At 49.8% G+C, this 15,987-nt stretch overlaps 1 non-coding gene across 1 annotated transcript; it reads left to right on the top strand.

Annotated features, from left to right (window-relative positions):
* The first annotated feature begins 504 nt into the window (after positions 1–504).
* Positions 505–578, top strand: EI90DRAFT_t131. The gene has a single exon. It is a non-coding gene; the product is annotated as a tRNA-Met (tRNA).
* The last annotated feature ends 15,409 nt before the right edge of the window (positions 579–15,987 follow it).

The following is a 15,987-nucleotide window of genomic DNA, read 5'->3' as shown; positions in this document are numbered from 1 at the left end:
ATTCTCTCACGAGCTTGCTGACCTGGCAAGTGGGTAAGTCCCCCTTGGGTTTTCCCCTTTGTTCCCATTTGTCTTCTATTATGTATATAAGTCCTGTACTGTAGTTGATGGCACCTCAGTGCAAAATCGACGACTAGACTACCCCCCAGAGTTTGTGCCCTCCTGTTCTGAAGTTAAGGACCAGACTCCTAAGCATTACCGAACATAGGCACAGCGCTCCTCTCCAAGTCACTGAGGCTGCGGTCCCTCCACTCATTCTCTACCTCCGGCCTCCTTCCAGGGACACTGCCCTCCTTGCATGTTCTTGACAGTCTCTGACAGTGTGAGAAGCTTCTGGGAGCTCCTGGAGCATTTGAAAATGAAAAGGAAAACAGAGGGAAGATCCCCCATGAATGCCTCCTACCACAAGACTAACACAACAAGACAGTGCTTAACATTTAGATCAAACACTATACTACATATCAAAGACACTGAGACTGTTGAAATAACCACCTCAGCCTAACAGGGCATATGGTGTGTTGGCAGTGCATGCTGAGTTCATGATCCAGAAGACTGGAGTTCGATTCCCAGTATGTCCAACTTTGAGGTTTCCCTAAAAACAAAGACCACATGTACAAATTCCAACAGAGACTGTCATATCCGTGCATACCCGATCCCGACCCGACTCCCAGACCTCCTCCTTCACCACCTCTGGAGTCCTACCCTACCGCTGTCCGTTCCGATATTCACCTTCGGTCCTGGCACCACACCTCCTTTCACCTCCCATGCCACCTCTACTCCTCTGTCACTCTCCTGTCCTATCTCCATCTGCTCTGATACCCACTTCGGACCAAACACCACCCCTCTCGCCACCCTCCTACTACTCCTCCTCCCACTCCTCCTCCCACTCCTCTGCTCCCTCCTCACAAACACCTCCACCCTTCCATCATCCTCCTACACTTCTCCCGTCTGCTCTGATACTCACCTTCGGACCTGACAACTCTCCCTTCTGCCACTCCTTCCCTCTTCCCTCTCTCCTCTCTCTTCCCTCTGGTCCTCTCCCGCCAACCCCCTGCCAATGTCAGGGACACGTCTGGGGTAGAGAGGGCCCGGGGGTAATGCCCGGCACTGAGGCCGCCGCAGGGTGTGGAGCGGGCATGCTGTCAGGGCACATACCCTGACTTAGCCTGGACCCGGACCCGCGTCCGGACCCGCTCCACTTCCCGCGCACTTCCTGCGCCGCACGCTCCGTGCGCCGCATGATCCGACCCCGGATCCCACCTCATGTGACTTCCAGGTATCCCCGGAAGTTTTCGCCATATTGGGGCCACTGTGGGAAAGTGAGAAGTTAACCTTCTTCTCACTTTCTTACCCACAGTAGGCAAGTGTATCTACTTGCCCCTTTGTTTATATCACTTTCTTACCCACAGTAGCTCTTTGCCTTGAGACTAGGCTGTTACAGGTTGGGCTGTGGGCTATAGAGAGAGGGGTCATGGGGACCCAGGGTCCGTCCCCTGACACATGCATACTGGCGGGCCCGATCTGGGACGATGGTCCCTGGCCACTCAGACTGAAGTGGAGAATGTGAGAAGAAGGTTACTTCTTCGGTTCCCACTTCAGGTACATTTATGTACATGCGGCTTGAGTCACATGATGAGTGCCACGTCATCCTCGGAGACAGCTGCAGGCATCCGGGTGTCCCCATGGGGGATCCCGAGAGCGTCCGCTGCATGCACATGTGCTGGGCACAGCAGGAAGATGGTCCGTGTAGATAGAAGGAAATAAACAGGGAGAGGAAGATGAGAAGAATGAAATAAAGAAAGGAGAAGGAAGAGGGAAAAGAAAGGGGAAGAGAGGGAGGAAGGAGGAGGGAGAGGGATGGACAGCGGGGAGTGGGTGTGGTGTGGCCAGGTGGGTCTGGGTGGACCCAGGTCAGGCGGGTGTGCCCTGACAGCCAAGTTACGACCTTCCGCCATTGTCCCGTACTTCGTACTCGGACACCGCTCGTACCTTTGCTCCGAGCCTCCATCATAGTCCCTACCTCGGACTTTGACTCCACCTCGGTCTTAGTCCATTGCATTGGTGACCTCATACTATGTAAACACCATTGCCAATATTCCTTGGACTTTCAACCCTGCCTCCATAACCTCTGTAACCTCCGCAACCTCCGAGCTTCACGGATCATCTTCGGCACTTTTGCCGCTTGTAATGTATTTCTCACATTTTCCCCTCATCCCTATTTGGACTGCTGCTTCTTCCCATTCTAGCCAGTTAGTCATCATCCCCACTTCTCCTCCTCCTCCTGCCCCTCTGGGCCTCGCCCTCCTTACCTCCTTTCGGATGTATCACAGGTTCTGCCTTATGACCTTCAGTACTGCTCCACTTCTGTCATCCCTTTGTTCCTGTTCAGATGCCTTCGTTCCGATTCGGATCTCCTTTGTTTCCTTGTGCTTTTGCCCCCTCCATTATATATATCGGCACTTGTACATACTCATTTTAGGCTTAGTCTAAAATCGACCTGAAATGCCCCTAGAGACTTCCTGCTCGCCTACTGTGAAATTAAGGACCAAATGGACAAACAGCAATGGCACAGCGCTCCGCTTGAGTCACTGAGGCCAAGGTCCCTCCTTGCTAAATCTCCGGTTCCCCTCCGGAATCGTCCACCCTCGCCCAGTTCTGACAGAGACTCACTAATACACAATCAAAATTTATGGCCTGATATATGATTAATCTGGCAACTTAATCACTTTTGGGCTTGCAGAATATGGAGGGGGGGGAAATGGGGGAGAATCAGGGGGGAATATAGAGGGAAATGAGGAAATTTTGAAAAATAGGGACTTCTAAAAAGTTGAAAAAAATAATTAGGGAAAAAATCAAAATTTTCAGGAACTGTAGTGCCTTTGAAGTGCTTTCAGGATATATAATTATTTGCAAAATTGAGGAAGAAATGATGGAGAAAAATGGAAAATACTTTTGGAGGCCTGAGAAATAATGAGAACTGAATTGAGGGGAAAGTCTGAAAATTGAATAGGAAAGTGAGGGGAAGCCTTGGGGCATTATTATTTTCTGCTGTTCTAATTTTTCCTGATTGTTCTTGGTCTATAAATAATGTACAATAATGTAATTACATATTTATATAATGGAGTGGGAGATGAATGGAGTTTAACTCCTTTCCTCCACACCTGTCAAAATATAGCTTATCTCTTTGACAGACTTGAGGGACTAGGAGATACAAGGTCAGCACCTACACCAACCTTACACCGGAGCATAACAGACTTTTGCTGATGTATGGATTGAAACTAATTACCTAACGTGTTATGCTAGGGCACATGAGAGTACATGAGTGATGAAATAAACATGTAGTAAAAGTGCAGTCTCACCTCAGTCAATCATAGTTGAACTGAGGGAGATGAAAGGGAAAAATTGTTCACTGCTTTTATAAGCAGTCACCTCAATGGTGCACTGACTTTGGTAGCAGGAATACCAAGAAACCAAATGCAGCACTGCAAGCTCAACATCACATTGTGAGTTGGCCACAGTGCACTATAACTCCCAAGAAAAAACAAGATTTTCAACAACAGGGACAACACCACAAGAAGGTTTCTCATTGGTGCATTGGGCCCACAGTCACCATAGCCAGTGCCTAAGTGATGTGACTTGCTGAGCTCGCTGGCAAGTGCAAAACATAAGCTGGCCTCAAGCTTGCTGTGTGGTCCCAGTTTTCCCTTCTTTGAGGGATCAGGATGCAGGTGAAAGCAAGACTAAAAAAGCCACTTATGGTACAGACTTGTGTCAGTTGGAGGAGTGAGTGGACGCTGCAAGAGGGCTTGTGGCTCTCTATGCCAACTAAGCTCATGGGGCCAAACTGTCACGGCCCTGCAAAGTCCCCGCCCTTCTGCCACTTTCTGCACCCCCATTCTTGCGCCCATTACTCGTGCCCATTAATCGTGCCATTGCCCATCACTTAGTGGCGCCAATAGTGGTTCCTGTTCTATGGCCCTGCAGCAGCACCTCCTTCATTCTCCTGCCACCACTTGAGTTCCTCAGCCATTTGGCCGATACCGTTCTATTCTTATTCATTCACTGAACTAACTAGCGGTTGATATGTTCACCACTGATCCGCTCCTTATTGACATTTGGTTTATTCCTTATTGACACTTGGTTATTCCTTTATTGACATTCTGATCCGCCACCATATTGGCGCCTAGATTGTCAGCCTATTCATTCTGCCTCCCAACTTTGCTGTCCTCTGTTCCATTTCCCTGGTCCTCATCGCTCTTTTAGTTCTGTCATACTTACCATCCCGCTCCCATCCCACGCCAGACCGACCAGCCCCTTCTCTGTTCTCCTTTCGTATTTATACTTGTAGTTTACTGTTGATGTACCTTAGTTCAAATATCGACTAGAATTCCCCCCCAAGTACTCTCATCTTAAGTTCGCCTCTCAGTTCCATCTCCGCTTAAGCCAACGTCGCCGCAAGGTACCTCCTGCTAACTTGAAATATGGGACAGCCTAGAACGCGTGGTGCAACGCTCCAGCCAAGTCATTGAAGCCGAAGTCCCAACCACCACGATGCCTTGCAATGGAGTAGCTCATTAGCTAAGTGTCCACTCATGCCACTGTACTCCGCTCCGCTTCCCACGAATACCTCGAATACAGTTTCTGACACAAACTCTCCTAAACCTCTACTCTCTCTCTAAACTTTGCTTGACTCTCGATCCTTAAACTCCGTGTGGGTTCTCTGGGATTTCCGCAAGGTCCGGGCTCAACAAATCCACTACCCACTTGTTGCAGGCTAGATTGTTGCCCTTATTCCTGCTGTTGGAATTCCACACACTCACACCCTCTCTAGCGCATCCTAGCACCTTAGAGAAATTGGGGAGGGGAGAACTTCTTTTCAAAAATCCAGTATGTACAGGATTACAAGAAATAATGATTTTTAGAAATAATAGATGGTGAATATTGGTGCCATATGGCACCTGCATACCTTATTAGGCAAAATATAAGAAAATAAGCGATTTCTCAATGGATTTATGGAATTAAGAGCCGAAATTGGAAATGTGACTGAATAGAACTATTATGCGACCAATGAGCATTTTCACCGATTTATTAGACGCTGTGGGAATGAGTGAGGCTGGAATTCTGGGTTGCTGCTTGAGATTCCCATGCCTGCACATGCTTGTGACCTGCCATGCTGCGAGGTCTTTGGGTAGCTCAGCACACAAAGCCGTAAGTGATACAAGAATGTGTATTTTACAGTGGTGTGTAAGCAGTTACCCGGAGGTTCCCGCTTACCCACGTGACTATATGTATCTAATTTACATATGACTCGGGGTTCGGGGCTATTGCCCTGACATTCTCCCCCCTTGCATTGCATTTGTGACGCATACAAGGTTGATAGTGAAATAAAACAAATTTTTAATAATTGATTTACATTGAGTTTGGAATTGTCAATGAGTGTTTTTGTTGTCGCCACTTTAAAGTGGGCGATTTTATACATGTCGGTGAAGGAGAGAGGAAAGGTTTGAGAAGTAAATGAGTGTGGGCCATTACTTTTAAGTGAACGGTGATACATGGGTATCGCAGGGAGAAAGATAGTGGAGTTTGTTGAAAATGAATTTCGACCCAAAGGTTGTATGTCTTTGGTGTTCCTCACTTGTTCCGTGAGGGTTCGTGTGTAAGTGGTGTTTACACACGAGTGGTGGTGGATGTGGGTCTTTTGGTGGTGTGGAGATTTCTGCAATTGTTACTTGCGGTTCCTTGCATACAGTATTGTGTGCAGGGCCTCAAGTTGGGGGAAGGTGTTTTCATGGGCGCCTCGATGGTGTATTACCATGTCACTTTCCCCTTTTCTCAAGGGTGGAGTCATTGCCCTGGAGGAGGGTTTTCCTCCAGGTTGTTCATCTGGACGTCTGATTGCTGCGTCGGATGCGATGACGTAGCCTGGGCTACATTGTCGGGCTGTGGGCTCGACGAAGTGGGCGCTCCCTGGGTGGGAGCGGGTTGTTGTGTTCCTGAGCTACTTGGCTCAGGTGTGGACTATGGTAGGTCTACCGTTCTTCCCGTGGGGAAGGGTGGTCATTGGGCTGGTTGTCCAGTGTTACGGGGATGGGGGAAATTCCCCATTCCTCGATCCGTTCTTATAGTGGGATGAGTGAGGTCATATCTGGTCTGTACCATAACAGGATATGTAATCGATGAGTGATCCCAGTCTTGCCTGGGGGTGGACGATCGAATTCCCATCGATCGCAATTGGTGATGTAGTGAGCTATTAAGGGATTGATGGTAGGTAGTCGGAGATGCCAGGACGGACGGGTCAGCCACGGGTACTTGGCACTCCTCAATGGAGCGTACCGTGTGCGAGGTCGCGACTTGTGAGATGGGTGAGAACTTCATATAGTTGCCATCGGGTACTTGGCGTTCGCAGTGCGAACGTACCAGTAGCGGGTTGATGTCATAAGCGTGCAATGAGGACTGACTAGTAGGGCCTTCGGTGACTTGGTGTTCCCAAAGGGAACGTACCGTTGGCGGGGAAACATGATGACTGGCGAAGGAGGGAACAGACGGTGGATGGGCGGCGACTTGGCGTTCGCGTAGCGAACGTACCGGCATCACGGGAAGGTGGGCCTCAAAGTATTCACGATCTCCATGATCGTGAGGTGACGTCATATGTTGAGTACTGGGGGGAGAGCGGAGTGATGAGGACCCATAGGGTACAGATTCAATAGGACGATACACATGTCGAGAGTCTTCGACTCTTGACCTCGAGTTCTCGCGGCGAGGGCCATTAGAGGACTTGATATAACCAGACTTATAAGACATATTGAGAGTTGTACAGTCACACGGGTTCAGTCGAGTCACAAGGAGGGTTGTTACAGAAGATGGTACACGAGACAGTTGTAGAGCAGTTGTTAGTTAGCGGGAACCGCCTTCGGCGGTTTCTGTACAAGACATGTGACTATCTACAAATGGTAAGGTCGCGGGAAATCCCGCGAAACACAAACAACCTCGGCCAGCACCAAAACCCCAATGGGGAAAGCTTTGCATGAGGGGGGGAAAGGGGTAGAATGGGTAAGGAAGATAGGGTATCGGGATAGAGGACAGAAGGGAGAAAGAGGGGAGGAGCGATAGAGAGGGGAAGTCTTTGACCATGCGACGGATATGGTCGTTGGAGACTCCGTATCCGTAACATCCAGTGCAGAGACTTGTGTCTCTTTCCCGGTATTTGGAAGCTTTCGCTTCCCGTTCCGCAGTTCTTGCGGCACGTTCCTCAGGAGTCCTGAGTGGTTTGAACTGGGACCTTAGATAGGCGGCTTTGCCTAGGCTTTCCCAGGAGATTTTTCCCTTATTCTCCGGGGAATTATACTCCTCTGCGAGTCTTGCAATACTCGGGAGTCCCAAGAAGTATTTCTCAGTTTCCTTCGCTTTGTTGCGAAGGGTTCTGTGTACCTTGCCGCTTTTGAAGGCGGCTTCGGCCTGTTCGTACCAGTGTATGAATTCTTTCCCACTCACGCTTGTCCACCAAGCGTATGCGGCGTTGTGCGCCGCTTCTGACCCCGCTATTCTCCTCATGGGGAAGTTGGGGTCGAATGTTACGTCGACTGGGGCTTCGACTTTGCCGAACTCATTGAGTTCGGCAGTCTCGTATAGCATGTGGACACTTCCCTGCAGGGTAGCTTGCCCATAGGGTGCTGAGGTACTCAGCGGCCCACCGCCTCTGGCAGTGGTCCCCGTTTTAGGGTCTGCCATCAGTTGCCTACCGCTCTCCCTCTTCCCCTCGACATGGGTCTGCCCTTCTGAGGGCGGGCCCTTATGCAACCCGGACAGGGTCACCTACCCACGGGGTGGCGGGATAGTCGGTGCCCCACCCCTTGATGCGCTAGTCCCCATGTGGGGTCGCGCCTCATGAGGCCCGGAACCATATCCCCTCCCCCTGACCTGGGAGGCCCCCGTCATGATGGGTTTGGCAGCGAGGTCTGCCAGTGCGCGTGCCTCTCTGAGCTCGCGCTTCAGTAATTCGATCTCCCTTTTTTGGAGATCGACTTCACTCTCTGTGTCTTTCAGAGAGTCGAAGATGCCCTCAGCATCTCTTCGTGCTCTGTTGTATTCATGCCTCCAGTGGGCGCAATGGTCACAGGCATCTTCTGATGCACTCGAGTTATCAGACCATGCCCGTTTGGACAGTCTGGATGAGGAGCCGCTGTCGCTCCCTCGTCTCCCTCCTACGAGGGACTTCATTTCTTTCAGCTCCTTGTGGAGCTGACCTGTCTGAGCAGCTACCGCTGATGCGATGGCTGATTCCCAGCCTGCATTTGGCTGGGGTGTTGTTGGACCTGGGCCGAATTGGCCGATCCAGGGGTTAATCTGGCCAGGGAAGTTCCCTGGCGAGTATGCCTGGGGCTGCAGCAGCAAATGCTGCCCCTGGAATGGTGCTTGTTGCGCCATCGGTGCAGTTTGCACCGCATATGGTTGGAAGCCCCTCTGAGGAGGCTGAGGGTATGCGGTGCCTGTTAGCAATGCGGATGGTTGTTGGTTTGCGGCACTCATTTGTGCTGCGTGTGTCGTGTAGTCCATGGTGCTTATCTGCGCCTGGTGTTGTTGTTGTTCCGGGGAGCCTTGCTCCCCGGGTTGTCATATTTCGATATCCGGTGGCTTATTTGGATCGAACCAAGGGTTGCCTCCCCCAGAGAACGACATTTCGTTGTTATGTTTCTCATGGTGGTGGGAGGGGTTTTCGTTCTTGCATGAGTGGGATTCGCCGCAGTTGTGTGTTCTTTTGCACATGAGCCTGTGGTTCACGTGGTCTAGGCGAGTTACTCGCCTAGCCCATGTGATCTCTAGTACATGGTGTGGCTGTCCGGGCGAGTTACTCGCCCAGAACTTTCCCACGCTCTTGGCTGTGGGCCATCGTCCCTCGGCTTTACTTCCTCCGCCTCCATTTTTGGGGGCATAGTGATGCCGATAGTTCCCTGTCTTCTTTGATAGGGAGTTTTTCTGGTTCCCTTACATTTTGTAAGGTGAGGTACTCATCCAGGTGGATGAGGTCGTTGCAATTTCCTAGGGGTTCCCATGTGGTGTCCCCTAGTTCCCATTTGACCTTAAACCAGAGTTCGTTGTGAACCCACGCGTGGTTTAGGATTTCGCGAACTACTGCTTCATGATCGGGGTCTTCCCCAAAATCGTAGAATATGTTTACTTCCCTATTTGGGAAGATTTCCTGGTCATTTGGCTTGTGAGGTATGAGCCAGGATATGTGGAATCTTGGGTGGATTCAGTGTTGTTCAAGTTGTGGTGGCAACTTGAGGACGTAGTTTGACGTCTCTGGAAATGTTTCCAGAATTTCGTAAGGCCCTATGTATAAGGGCTTTAGTTTTCCTGCCCTTCCTTTGGGTAGGTTCAGCTTATCCGTGGATAAGTATGCAAGCTCGCCTTTTCTCAAAGGCGGGTCCGGGCGTCTTTTCTTATTCGCCTGGATTGTTTGGGCAGCGCGATTGTGTATTATCACGTCATGTGCTGCCATGAGGTTTTCCTTCGCTTTTTGGGCGAAGTCATTTACTCCTGGGTAGTCCGAGAGTGGTGCTGTTAGGCACATCTTTGGCATATGGCCGTAGATTAATTTGAACGGGGCAAATCCTGTCGATGTGTTCGAGCTCGCATTGATCACGAATTCCGCCATCGACAGTTTCGCTGCCCAGTCGCATTGATCTGGTCTAACCATCGCGTGTAGTATTTGTACTACTTTTTGTATCATTCTTTCCGCTTGGCCGTCGCCTTGCGGGTGGAATGCAGTTGTGAATTTCAACTGCACACCGAGTATTCAGTGTAGTTCGCACCAAAATTTTGACGTGAATTTCAAGTCTCGATCTGATATGATCGAGTGTGGTAAACCATGGAGTCTTACAACTTCATGAAGAAATACGAATGCTAGTTCTAGTGCGTTCGTTGTCGTCTTTATTGGAATTAGGTGGACGTTGGACGTCAACCTACAAATGATTACCCAGAGGTAATCATATCCCAAGCTTGTTGGGAATGGACCTGTGAAGTCCATGGCTATTGACGACCATGGTGTCTCTGGGGTCAGGAGTGGGTGAAGCATTCCGGGATTTCTCCTGGTGCTTTTCTTTGTCGTTTGACAAGTTCCGCAAGACCTACAGAACTTGTGGGTATCCTTCCTCATCGACTTCCACCAGAAGTGTTGACGGAGGGTTTCCACTGTTTTCTTGAATCCTAGGTGTCCGAGTGTTTCGTGGATGTTCTCGAGGATTATTCCTCAAATGGACTTCCTTTTGTAGTTCCCTTTTGGGACTACTATTTGGGTCGTTCCTCCTTCTCCAAGTCGGGTTATCAGCCCATCTTTTATGGAGAAGTTTTTGAAATTTCCCGGGTTCTCTAGGATTTCCCGGTGGATCTGGCTTTTTGAGTATCCAGATTTTATTGCCTCAATGAGGTCTTTCTCTTTGAATTGTTTTCGAAGGTTCTCTTCTGGAATTATGGTTTCTTCCAGATTTTGGGTGCTCCCCCCTAGAGCTTCCTCTAGGGTATTCCTTGTGCGTATCGCTGTGAGTCTCTTTCTCTCTGAGTTTTTACTCAGGGTACTGCTTAGTAGCAGTTCTTCGTATTCCTCGATTCTGTCGGGGATAATGTCTTCTGCATTTTTGTCCAGGTGGATGTCCACCAACACATAGTCGTCGAAATGCAGATCCTCGTCCATTGACGAGTCGTAGTATCGTGAGAGTGCATCTGCCACTTTGTTCTTGTGGCCTTCCACATATTTTATTTCGCAATTGAAGCTTGCGAAAAAGGCTTGCCATCTCAGGTGTCTCCCTGAGTTGTGGTTTTTCGCTTTGAAATATTCCAAAGCTTTGTGGTCCGTGATTACTGTGAATTCACAGCCTCCCATGAGGTCGTCTTGCCATCTCATGAGTGCTTTGAGGATGCCCAGTGCCTTGAGCTCGTAGGCGAAGTACCTATGTTGTGTGTTGGTGAACTTTTTTGGACATGAATGCGGCCAGGCGGCAAGTTTGCCACCTTTCACCTTGTCCAATTAATGCACCCATGCCCACTGGGCATGCGTCTGTTATGACCCAGACGTGGAGTTTGGTCCTCTCTTCTTCTGAGAGGCTTTCCAGTGGGTTCCACTGGATGGGCTTCAGGATCGGAGCCCTGCATGCTAGACGTTTGATCTCGTCGAAGCATTTCTGGTGGAGTGGTGTCCACCTGAATGTCTGCTTGTTTGAGCAGATTGTTTGCAGTGGTCCTGTGTAACCGCTGACGTTTGGCATGAATATCAATAGATATTCTACCATTCCCAGGAATCTTAGGACTCCTGTGTGGTCTACTGGCTCTCGCCAGTTGCGGATTTTTTCCATTTTATCCGCTTGAGCGTGGATGGCCTGTTCATCCACATGGCTTCCTAGAACGTCTAGGATTGGGGCAAATGGCTGGAATTTTTTCCGGCTTATGTAGAATTTCGCCCCTTTCAGGCGAGTGAACAACCACAATAGTGCTTTATTGTGGTTTTCCACCGAGCTTGTGCTGGTGAATATATCGTCGAACCAGGCGTGTAGGCGTCTGCCTACTTCTCCTCGTAGTTCCCAGGTCAGTGCACGCTGGAAGGTGCAGGGAGCGTTGCAGTCTCCTTGCTGCATCGTGTTCGAGTTGTATGTCCCATGGGGCGTGGAGAATGTCGTCCTATGGACGTTGTCTGGGTCCACACGTATTTGTTCATATGCGTCCAACATATCGATCCTGGATCGGTATGTTGCTCTGGCGACTGATTCTTGGATCAGTTGCATGTCTGGCATTGGTGTGATGTCGAGGATTGTGTTTGAGTTACGATTCCTCGCGTCTATTACCGTGCACAAAGATCCATCTGCTTTGCGGATGCACAGTAGCGGGCATGCTCACTCGCTGTTCGCAGGATACCACCATCCTGCTTTTACATAGTGATCTATTTTGGTCGCTAGTGCTTCCTGCAGTGCTGCAGGACATCTCGGGGTGTTTTCCCGAAATTTCTTGTTCAGATCCTTCAACGGGATTCAATGGTTCACCTCCCTCAAGGGAGGCATTTCTAATGGCGCTGGTGCCATTACGGTTTCGAATTTTTCTCTCCACCACTCCCTGAGTGTTTTGAACTCGGGGTTGTTCATGGAGGGACCTTCCAGGTGTGGTATGTCTGGAAGTTCTAGTCCTTCCGGACTAGGATTGGGCCAACCTTCAGGGTATTTTCTTTCGATTACCCTGAGGTGTGTTTCAATCCCGCCTCCCTGTCAGGGGGCTTCTTTTTTGGTTGTTCTCGAGCTCTTGCTCAAGTTTTCCATCCGTGTGATCTTGTCACATGGTCTTCGCTTATTCCAAGGGTGTCTATGTTGCCCTTGTTCACCGTTCTCACTTTGTGGGACCGGAAGTCTAAGCTTACCTGGTTTTTGTTTAACCAGGGGGCGCCGAAGATGGCGTCGTATCTGTCGATGTTGATTACATCGAAGTAGTGTTTTTCTACGTGGCCGTTGATCTCAATGTCCACATTTGTTCTGAACAGGATCTGTGATCTTGTTCCTTTCGTCCCCATTTGAAGGACGACTGGGTTCTCCAATTGGAGAATTGGGATGTGGACTGTGCAGACAAAGTCCGGCGATAAAGCGTCCGTTTTGGCTCCACTATCAAATAGCGCATAGGCTTTTGTGCCTGCTATTTTTATGTGAGCCATTAGCGTTCTCTTCATTGAGAGCGGTCTGTTTGCGGGGTATTTTCCCATGTCTTTTGAGATGCGGAATTTCACATCAAACAAGGGGGACTGGGTTTCGATGGACTTTTGGTCCTTCTTCCCTTTGTCCTTGTTTTCCTTGGGTACTTTGGTGTATTTCCCCAAGGCATCTTTTCTTGGTGCTTGTTAGAATGGGCAGATTTGGACGACTCCGGAGTGGAATCGGAGACTTAGCATGGAAGGACCTCGGCCTCAGCGACTCAGGCGGAGCGCTGTCCTAATTTCGGATCTAGCAGAGGGAAAGCCTCTTGGGGGAATTCAGGTCGATTTCGGACTGAGGTTACAAGTTACTAGTGTCATATCCATACAATCCTGACCTCCACTCCGGGCTCCCGGAACTCCAAACCTGACTTCCGGAGTCCTACTTCCCTTCCGTCACCTCCTCCTTGCCGACTCCCAAGAGGTTATCCCACCTCCAGCTCTGACACCACCTTCAGTCCGACTCCGGGACATTCCGGGTCCGACCCCAACCTCGACACCTTCCAGACGAGTACGCAAAACCTAAGCTCCTGACTCCGGACCTCCGCTCCGGAATCCCATTCGCGTCTCCGTCTCCGGAACCTCCGGTCTTAGCTCCGACCTCGGACTTTGACCCCACCTCCGCTTATACCCATTGTATTGGTTAGCTCATTCCATTTAATTATGTTTGCCAATATTCCGGAGTTTAACTTCCGAGTTCGGACTTTCCGGACTTACCTCGGACCTTGCAACTATTGCATTGTCCCATTCAGTTCTGCTATTCTCCCTCATTCCTATTTGGGCTGCTGCTTCCTTTCTATTCAGTCAGCTAGCCATTCCCCACTCCCAACCTCCTTCCTTCCTCCTTGGGCCTTGGCCCTTCACTCCTCCTTTGGGAAACACCATTGAGTCAAACCCTTGACCCTCGGTGTTGTTCCTCTTTCCATCTCCCTTTGTCTCCTTTCGTCCTACCCTTGTTCCTTTTGATTCCGGACCCCTCCTTATATACAATGTACCTAGTAACTTGTAACCTCAGTCCGAAATCGACATGAATTCCCCCAAGAGACTTTCCCTCTGCTAGATCCGAAATTAGGGACCCCTAGGACAACCAGCAATGGCACAGCGCTCCGCCTGAGTCGCTGAGGCCAAGGTCCTTCCATGCTAAGTCTCCGATTCCATTCCGGAGTCGTCCGAATCCGCAAGTTCTAACAACTAGGTACATTGTATATAAGGAGGGGTCCGGAATCAAAAGGAACAAGGGTAGGACAAAAGGAGACAAAGGGAGATGGGAAGAGGAACAACACCGAGGGTCAAGTGTTTGACTCAATGGTGTTTCCCAAAGGAGGAATGAAGGGCCAAGGCCCAAGGAGGAAGGAAGGAGGATGGGAGTCGGGAATGGCTAGCTGACTGAATAGAAGGAAGCAGCAGCCCAAATAGGAATGAGGGAGAATAGCAGAATTGAAATGGACAATGCAATAGTTGCAAGGTCCGGAGTAAGTCCGGAAAGTCCGAACTCGGAAGTTAAACTCCGGAATATTGGCAAACGTAATTAAATGGAATGAGCTAACCAATACAATGGGTATAAGCGGAGGTGGGGTCAAAGTCCGAGGTCGGAGCTAAGACCGGAGGTTCCGGAGACAGAGATGCAAACGGGATTCCGGAGCGGAGGTCCGGAGTCGGGAGCATAGGTGTTGCATACTCATCTGGAAGGTGTCGAGGTTGGGGTCGGACCCGGAATGTTCCGGAGTCGGACCGAAGGTGGTGTTGGAGCCGGAGGTGGGAGAACCTCTTGGGAGTCGGCAAGGAGAAGGTGATGGAAGGGAAGTAGGGCTCCGGAAGTCAGGTTCGGAGTTCCGGGAGCCCGGAGCAGAGGTCGGGATTGTATGGATATGACAGTGCTTCCACCAAGGCTTCAGCGACTTTTTCGTCTGCCATGTTTTCTAACTGGCGTGCTACAGCCAGTTTGATTTTGTAGTTTATGTCATCGTGATCGATGACTGACATTGGGCCCATCCTTATGGTCCCGACGTTGACTTCCTCACCCTCTGAGTCGGGTGAGTATTGAGGTCCTTCATATGGGTCCTCTACTTTGAAGCTTGATGCTTCGGAGTTACCAGAGTTGTTCTCTGGTTTCTCATCTGATGAGCCTTTCGACTCTTCATCCGTTGAGGTCGCGATCTCCATGGCAGCTATGCACCTTGGTTTTTCATTGCCCGTTACATTGTGTCTTGGGCAATCTTTCGTTTGCCCTATTTTGCCGCATTTGCCGCAAATTGGAACTGACTTTTGGTCAGTTTTCCTCGAGTTTTTCGAGGATGTATTCTCTTTCCATCTGGGTTTCAGCTCTTCAGCCTTTTTTCCTGATGGGAGGACTCTACCGTGGCTCGTGGTTGCCGTGGTAGTTGTTCAGGTATAGTAACCTGATTTGTAGGCTGAGGACATCTTCAGCCCATCGATTATCTCGTCTACATGAGATATTGCTTTTAACATCTCCTCATTTGAGGAGAAGTCTGCTCTGATTCTATCATGAGCAATCATTTCCCTCTTCCATTCGAGGGGAATGTAGTTTAGGAACCTGGCATTGAAGGATGCCTGGTCTGACGGCGTCACCATCTGGGACGCTGCTTTGGACAGTTCTAGGTAGAACTGTTTTAGGCCTTTTTCCGCTTCGTATTTGACGTTGCGGTACTTCTTTGTCACGTTCAGCGCGGCAGAGGCTTTAATGAAAGTTCTCATCAATATGTTGAGAACTTCGAGGAACATGCCCTCATCTCCTCTGAGGAGAGTTTCGTCTCGGAGTCTAATTCCGAGGTCAAACGTGGGCCCCCTAATCCATGAATCAAGCAGTCCAGGTGGACTTCATCAAATTGGGGACCTTTGCATCCTCACGAGGCGAGGAATCCAAGTAGTTCTGTGAACCACTGCCAGAACGATTCCATATCGTTCTCCCCTGACCATTTCTTGTCAGGGAATGCTGGCCCATTCTTTAGGGCTTCAGGCTTCACTCCTTCTGGGTAGGGAGTGAGTATTCTCACTTCGGCCATTCTTATGGCCTTTTTGTACCATTTCTCCAGGTACTCTTCTTGCTCCCCTGCCTTCACGGGGTATCCAATGGAGATCTCTCCTTTGGGGGGGTTTTTGCTGGGGGAAATCTTCCTCGCAGCATTTCTTTGGTTTCAGGCGAATTTGCCTGAAGTTGTATTTGTATTCTCTCATTGTTTTGAGAGGGTGTGATTGAGTTACCTCTCTGTTCGAGAGGTCCGTCATAAGTGGATGTTTGGCTGAAC

Source organism: Cantharellus anzutake, assembly GCF_015039405.1.
Source record: "Cantharellus anzutake strain C23 chromosome Unknown EI90scaffold_24, whole genome shotgun sequence".
Taxonomy (NCBI): Eukaryota; Fungi; Basidiomycota; class Agaricomycetes; order Cantharellales; family Hydnaceae; genus Cantharellus; species Cantharellus anzutake.
This window is presented reverse-complemented; position numbering and strand designations above follow the sequence as displayed.